Here is an 8,425-nt window from a genome sequence, read left to right on the forward strand (position 1 = left end):
CTGTTCTGCAGGAAGAAAACATGGTTTGTAGCTTCTCCTACACTGCCCTCTAGTGGTAGATGTTAGAAATGATCCTTCTCTGTGATTTATTTTGGCTATTTTCCAAAGGGCTGTCCAGGTGAAGGCTTTAGCCCTCTCAGGGCTTTGTATGGCCTGCTACCACAAGCAACTCCGTCTACTCTGTCCTTGCTTTTCCTACTAATATCTAATCACACACATGTTTACAATCTGTAATTTAAAAAAAAAAGGTTGTAGGATTTGCAGAACTTTAGGATTGAAAGAAGCTGACATGGCTTTTAAAGTTGCTGCAGTGATTCTCACTTGTTTCCTCACTTTTTGGCAACAATCAGAGATGGAGAACAAATAGTCCCAGAAGCCCAGGACAACAGCAGCAATGGTCCCCATATATATTGTTGCATCTACAGCCCCCCCTTGCCCGGGCACCACCTCCACCATCTTCTCTTACCTGGCAGCCCCCCAACGCTTGTGCAATCATCCACTGTCTTCTGCCTGCACCCAGCTAATAAACAGACATTTTCTGCTTTTTAGGGGGGGGGGGGGTTTAGGCTTACATATATATATACCACATTTGCGCACATACATGCAGCACACTGTTTAGCAAGGGGGTCACATATATTTCTTAACTATATCAAGTTCTTTTTACCATTAAAATAATGTGATTTCCCAGTGTGAGCACTAATCACACCGTGTAATTACTTTTATTTTACTTTGCAGGTTTTATTGGATTTTTTAAAAATTCTAATGGATTTTCAATTTTTTAATGTTGAGCCACTTTGGTATGTATAATATATATATCACAGTGGGACCAGTGAAAATGGAGATCTGATCACCGTGAGGTTAAATGAAGGCTCATTTACTAGTGATTTGCTTGTTGCTATGTTCTTGATTACGAGCAAGGTCACACTTAGAGGGTTGATCGCTTTCCTCCACAGGTGGTTTTTATAGATGATGAGGAAAGTAGATCCACACTTATGCGCACAATGCCAGTAACTCCATTGATAGGCTTATGTGGAGCTACATGGACTGCATATTGGCACAAAAACATGAATGTGCATTCACAACTCCATGCACTGGGACTGCCAATGGAGCTACAGGGGTGTGCGCATAAGAGTGGATCCACTTTCTGTCTATAAAATAACACCTGCGAATAAAAATGATCAATCTGCTTAGTGTGCCTTTGCCCTAAAGGTTTTTATCTTTTGGTCCAGATTATGACCGAAATCATTAAAAGGCAGTGTGCTGGCCACCCCTCGGCGGCTCAAACCGCTGTTAAAACCTAGCAACACTCAAGGTCACTGAGAGAAATCATGATAAGGTACTGAACCAAAAGGTTAATTACTGATGTCAGTATTGATATACAGGTATGGAATCTATTATCCACAAAGCTTTGGACCTGGGGTTTTCCAAATAATCATTTGAATCTCCATACCTTATGTTTGCTAAAGATAGTTTGAACAATAAATTAACCCAATCTGTTTTTTTTTTTTAATCCCCTATAAGGATTAATTATATCTGAGTTGGGACTTGGGAGCAAGTACAAGGTACTGTTTTATTACAAACACATTACATTTATTACAAATACAATTGTTTGCTTCTAAAGCAGATTTCTGAGCTTTCTGGATAATGGGTTTTCAGATAAGAGGTCACTTTCCTATGTATCTTGTACTATATAAATGTAAACTGGGTGAAAGCTGCGCTTCCCTGGAGTGGCACAGTGAGTACAAACAGACAGCAAAGCATAGGCTGCGTTACCTTGTGTTCCCTTGGGGCCACTGCAGGGAAACACAGGAGCAAACACTTGTGTGTAAGAGCCCTAAAGTGTCAGCCATGAAATGTAAATGCACATTATGTTTGGGATGGGGGGGGTACTTACTGCCTTACAATATACCACTGTCTATACCACAATAAATATTAATTAAATTCAAAGCCAATTGTACCTGTAAAGCAATATGGAGGGTCGCAGTGACACTTTCACCAGCAGTATAGGCACACAAGTGATGGCGGAAACAATGGGCAAACACACATGAACAGGATGTAGCTATTTACCTTCACTGTTCCTTACGAGCAGTGTGTGTGTGTGTGTGTGTGAGAACCTGAGCCACACAACCATATCTCTTCCTCACTAGGGAAACATCAACATTTGGGTGGAGAAACCAGGAAAATCAAAGCATCACTTCTTCTACCATCTGGCCATCGAATATAAAAAAAGGAAATAGAAATCATTTTATATTTATTACTGTGAATTTTGTTAAATGTTTGGGTATAGTTCACCTTTAAAATAACTTTTAATCACAGTGATATTCTAGGATTTTTCAATGATTTGCCTTTTTGTGCAGCAGCTGTTCAGGTGGATATTTCAGCAGCTATCTGGTTGCTAGGGTGCAATTTATCCTAGCAACCAGGCAGTGGCTTAAATGAGAGAATGGAAGATAAATAAAAAGATAAGTTATAAAAAGTAACGAAAGGAGGGAAAATAAATCAAAAACATGTATAAAGAAAAGAATAACAAAATAAAGGCCAATTAAAAAGTGTTAAGAATGGAACATTATATATTATATACTAAGTTGCAGCTTTTACAAGGAAACTGTTAAAAAGTTTACTTGCTTGAATGATGAAGCTACACGTGATGCAATTGTTAATAAATCTCCCCCTAAGTGTTTGTGTAGAGATGAACTACCTCTTTACACAGCTAAGTGAAAAAAACTGCTCAGTCATGTGACTCTAGTGCAATGCCACTAACTTGGGTCATATTTATACAGGAACAAGGCCGTAGAAATTACTGCAAATCTTGTACATGGTCTAGTAACCCATAGCAACCAACTAAATGTTTGCTTTCAGTCACTGGTTGCCATGAATTGCTGTACCTGGTGAAAATGTTTTGATTTTTATGACTTTCATTACTTTACCCATAATGATCTTTCTGGCACAAATCTAGTGTTCTAATATTTAGCACCTTAGGGGGTTATTTAAGAAGACCCCAGATACAAGTGCTATGTATTAGTTTAATTTGAAAATGGTTAAAAAAGTGAATATTCATTGTCAGCCTGTCCTTTTGCTACACACTTTCAAGGGAAAGTTAATCCATCATTGTTTTCTATTTCACCCAGTTTCAAGGGGAAGTTAATTCATCATTGTTTTCTATTTCACCCAGTTTCAAGGGGAAGTTAATTCATCATTGTTTTCTATTTCACCCAGTTTCAAGGGGAAGTTAATCCCATCATTGTTTTCTATTTCACTCAGTTTCAAGTGATAAGTGCCAATGCTCCTAAAATGGCTGCTGGAGCAATTCCTGTTTGGAAAAAATAAAGACGATTCATGGAAATGAACGGACATTTAAATTTCTTACATTTTTCAGCTAGAAAAAATTTTGATATTCAGACAATGAACTCAATATTTTCATTCGACCAACATTATTGTGACATTTAATAAATGCAAGAATTATCGCGTTTTATTCTAAAAAATACCAAGACTTGTTGGTTAATAGGCAATTTGGTATATTCTAGACATTTACAGATTACAATGTAGTTAGAAAGAATTTAGCTCAATACGGTGTGTATGATTTAACATAGGCTTATACCATATTAGCATTATGTATAGTGATGAGCAATTTTTTTCCAGGCATGGATTCACTGCGAAATTCTGCATTTTGCCACTGGTGAAACAAAAAATTTACAGAGAAAAACACCCATTGACTTTATTTGACTTTATATGTGGAGTGAGAAAAAAGCCGCGCGCATAAAAATTGTTGTGTGCGTAAAAAACAAAATTCGGCAAAGCAAAATGGGACAGATTCACTCATCACTAGTTATGTTATAAAAGGCACTAAGTTTGCTCAGGAGCAGTAACCCATAGCAACCAATCAGCAGGTTAAATTTACTGGTCACCTGTTAAAAGCAAACAGCTTATTGGTTGCTATGGGTTACTGCTACTGGTGCTACATAGTGCCTTTTCATTACATATGGGGGTACTCACTTTTCAGAGAAATGCTCAACTCAACATATGAAGGAAATTGGGGATCACTGACCCAATGTATGGATGTAAGTATGACACACATAGTTCTGTCCTGTACATCTAATATTAAAGGAGAAGGAAAGGTTAAAAACGAAGTAAGCTTTATTAGAAAAATCTATGTCCTACAGCCATAAGCACTCACAGAAACGCTGCACTGAGTCCTCTATCAAAAGAAACACAGGATTTCCTGTCTCCTTTTGTGTACACATGTTCTTCTGTGTCACACTTCCTTCTCTCAGAATAATCCTTCAGGGCAATGGCCCTCTCTCTCACTCCAATCAGGATTTGCTCCCCCGTCCATCTCCATGTGATATTAGCTACCAGCAGCTAGAGCTACTGAGACCAAGCTAAAATGGCAGCTGCTGTCTTAAACAAACAGAGAAAGCTTCTAGGGCTGTTTACTCAGGTATGGTAATGCTTTCTGCAGAATAAATATATTGTTCTAGGTGGCACTAATGGGGCAAATCTATTGGCAGTAAAATGCCAAAATGACTTTCCTTCTCCTTTAAAAACGATTAGGATTAAAAAAGAACTACTTTGGTCATATGATAATACGGTTAGCCATTTGAATGTACTATTGAAAAATAACACACTGTCATGCAGATGGCGCATAGGAGAGGGATGGGTGCAGTAATGAAGAGCAAAGGCAATGGGATGGAAGTATAAATATATTAAAAGGTAAGGATACATATTAATTCTCCCTGGTAATCCAATTCTGATATTTATAAAGCATCTGATAATCCTGGTATTTCATGCAGACTGAGGTTACTGGCAAAATATCAGACAGTTATTTTATAGTGGAAAGTACTAGATGGCACGGGTGGCGTATTCTCTGCTCTTGCTTTGCAACCAGAAGAGAACCTGACTGTGCAGCCTTTCACTTGCTTTAATAGAACTCTCCTCTCATCAGTGTATTTCACACAGCTAGGCCACTGCTTTCCAACTAGTTTCCTTATAGTGGGCCAAACATTTATCATACACGTTCCCGGGTAAAATTAAAATAAACTGATGGTGTCATCCAAAGACTTCAATAAAGAAGCCTCCTGGAGGGCCTCATCCAGCCTCTCCACACTAGCTTATTGAAAGGCAGGTGAATTAGAAGGAAGATTCCCCTAACGGAATACATTTTAATAAATATAATGGGGGGAACCTTTAATACTAAAGAAACAGGCAAAATTATAACTGGAATTAGGGGGTAGACAAACAGGCACTTTTATATAGGGTGGAGGTCAAGTGAATATTTTGTTTGAACAGAGCCAAAACTATGGGAGAAACCTGAGTTACCAAGATCTTTTTAACCCACTGGGTCCACTTAGCAAATACGGACGGATGGACAGAGGGAAAGAAGGTTAAAATACAAGAGACTTTATAGAGACAGGTTGTAAGTGTTTATATTGGAGGATATTGGTCAGTCTGGTGCCTCCCTTATGGCACTTTGTGCACAGGTGGAACATCCCTAAGGCCGGGCATGAACACATACATGAACATACTGATAGTGCTGAAAAGACATGTAGATGTAAATTTCTGCCAAATTTAACTGTTTTTTTTAATTAACTTTATATTTCAGGCAATAGATCATCTTGACTAATAAAGCATGTGACCAGACCATGCCCAACCAGTTTATTATTATCAATGCCTAAGTTCCTAATCCCTTTTTATTGTGTAGGTAATTAACGCAATAAAACAAAACCCCCTATAGACATTGGTAGAAAGCTTACGTACAAGTCATGTTCATTTTTAGAGAATTGAATTCTTTTCTCTTTTTAATCATTTTCCTGTTTGAAGTTTGTCAGGAAGGTGACTTTATATAAACACTGCAGAGGCTCGGCGTGAAACTTCGCCAGTGGGTAACGGAGCAGCGTGAAACCCATTGTGGCCGAAGGCATCCTCATTGTGTTCAGAGCTAAAAGTAGACCAGATGTCTGCAAGCCAAAGACGTAAAACTGACATGAAAGTGGTACTCGGCTTTGAAAAAGAGGGGTGGAATTTCCTGTGCTCCTCAGTCGTGTAATGGCCGGTACATTTGTTTCCCTCTCTTTGAGAAACTGAGAAGGGAAATGTGGGATTAGGCAAGATGTAGTCCATCAGGTCACAATCACAGAATACTTCATGGTTAGTTCTAAATAGCACAGACCTGACTGATCCGTTGCAAAGTGTTAGTGGGGAACCCTAGCTGAGCTGGCCAGTAACAAGGGGCAGATTTAGTCTGCACCTTTAAAGTACACGAATCAGAAAGTTTTTAGTCTGGTTATGAACAGTGCAGGCCAGTTTTTTCCTGTCCAGTTCAGCAGAGCCTGTTGGGGTTTCAGTGTTCTGAAACCCAGATAAAACTCTGCTTGTTGGACCCCCCAATCTGCCCAATTCCTGATCACCCCCAGGGGTGTCAACACCCCTGCACCCTTGACTCTACCGTCACAGTATAAGGGGTGCCCCTAGTTGGCTATCACCCCCAAATAACAATAGAAGTGTGGTCAAGCAGCATCAGTCCTTTCAGCACGCAGCATTTTCAATTAAAAAAAAAACGAAACCCAGATTTGCGTGGAGCAAAGAAGATGAGCAAACGTAATATAACTGCAAAAAACCTCTACAACAATGTAAAGAATCTCTTTGAGTCTGTGGGAATGTGAGCCATGAAGATTTACAGCTGATAGCTCCTTCCATATAATGCAAAGCTGTATAGAGCCAGCTACAACTAGTAGCTACACAGCCCCACTGGTGCCACAATAAAAAAATGGGGGGTCATTTATCAACACTGGGCAAATTTGCCCATGGCCAGTAACCTATAGCAACCAATCAAATTGTTGCATTCATTGTTCTACCTGCAGCTGGCTGAGAAAAGCCAATCACTGATTGGTTGCTATAGGTAACTGCCCATGGGCAAATTTGCCATTGTTGTCTTTACGTCTGAGAATGTCCTAGGCACTTTTTGCGCTTGCATAGTGAATTAAAGTGGACCTCAAAATACTCTGCAATTGCTGAGCACTAAAAGCACAACATGTTTCATTGCCTTTAAGGATTCTCTGTGCTTGGAAATTAGAGTAATTGCCAACTAGACTCAGCTTAATCCAACAAACCTCCCTATAAATGAAATATTTGCCTCTTTATGGACGGCAGTTCCAGGTAACAAACTTGCCAAAATGATGTGCCCTCTTTAAACATTCACTGAAAGTACCTTTCTTAAACCACTTTATTACGTTTCTATCACGATTTTAATGGTATAGTTTTATTACACTGTTCACAAGTAATTGATCCTGCCATTTAAAATGTTATTCTTTAACCAATAAATGTATTTTGTTTAGCTGTAATATTGGTGTGTAGGCGCCATCTCAGTGTATTGTGCCTGAGTCTGAGCTTTCAGAAGGAGCCAGCGCTATACATTAGAACTGCTTTCAGGTAACCTATTGTTTCTCCTACTCCCATGTAACTGGAGGAGTCCCAAGCCTGACTTGGATTTCTTACTATTGAGTGCTATTCTCGTATCTACCATTATGTGGGGAGCAGTTTTAGCAATACAGGTGTCAGGGAGCTGCTTCCTTCCCATTGTTCTGCTGATGGGCTGCTGGGGGGAAGGGAGGGGGGTGATATCTCTCCAACATGCAGCATGGCAGTAAAGAGTGACTGAAGTCTATCAGAGCACAAGTCACATGGTTGAGGGCACCTGGGAAACTAAGAACATTTTCTAGCCCCATGTCAAATTTCAAATATAAATATAAGAAAAACAGATTTCAATGCAGGATTCTGTTGGAGAAGCTCTATTGACTGATGCATTTTGCACCCTGTGATAGAATCCCTTTGAATGCACTGGCATTAGGGCACAGTCAGAGCAGGTTGTTTCTTGCCCTGTGGATAAACTCCTGCTCTGACCATAACCTTAAAGGAAGTTTGAGAGGGCTCCTTAACTCTGTTGACATGTATTTGCACATGGTTAAACCAGGTGGGTGAGTGGTACATTGACATTTCCAGGTGATACAAATTGACAGGTATCAAACGTCAGTGGAACAAAGGAAACCTTTTTGAGACCTAACAAAATAAACACCCAGTATTTGCTGGTTAGCATGTTACCCATCGTAAAACTGTATTTCAGACCCTTGTCCTTTTGTATCTTTTGTCTGCACATCTCTGTATATTTAATAATTAGCCTAAGAGGTCTTTGTACCCTAAGGGCTGTGGCACACAGGGAGATTAGTTGCCCGCGACAAATCTCCCTTGTCGCAGGCGACTAATCTCCCCAAAATGCCATCCTGCCGGCGAGAATGTAAATCGCCAGTGGGATGGCATACGCGGTGCCGCGATTTCCCCGAAATCGCGGAAGTTGCCTTGAGAGGAAACTAATGTGATTTCAGGGAAATTGCGGCGCCGCGTATGCCATCCCACTGGTGATTTATATTCTCGC

Source organism: Xenopus tropicalis, chromosome 5 (genome assembly GCF_000004195.4).
Source record: "Xenopus tropicalis strain Nigerian chromosome 5, UCB_Xtro_10.0, whole genome shotgun sequence".
Classification (NCBI taxonomy): domain Eukaryota; kingdom Metazoa; phylum Chordata; class Amphibia; order Anura; family Pipidae; genus Xenopus; species Xenopus tropicalis.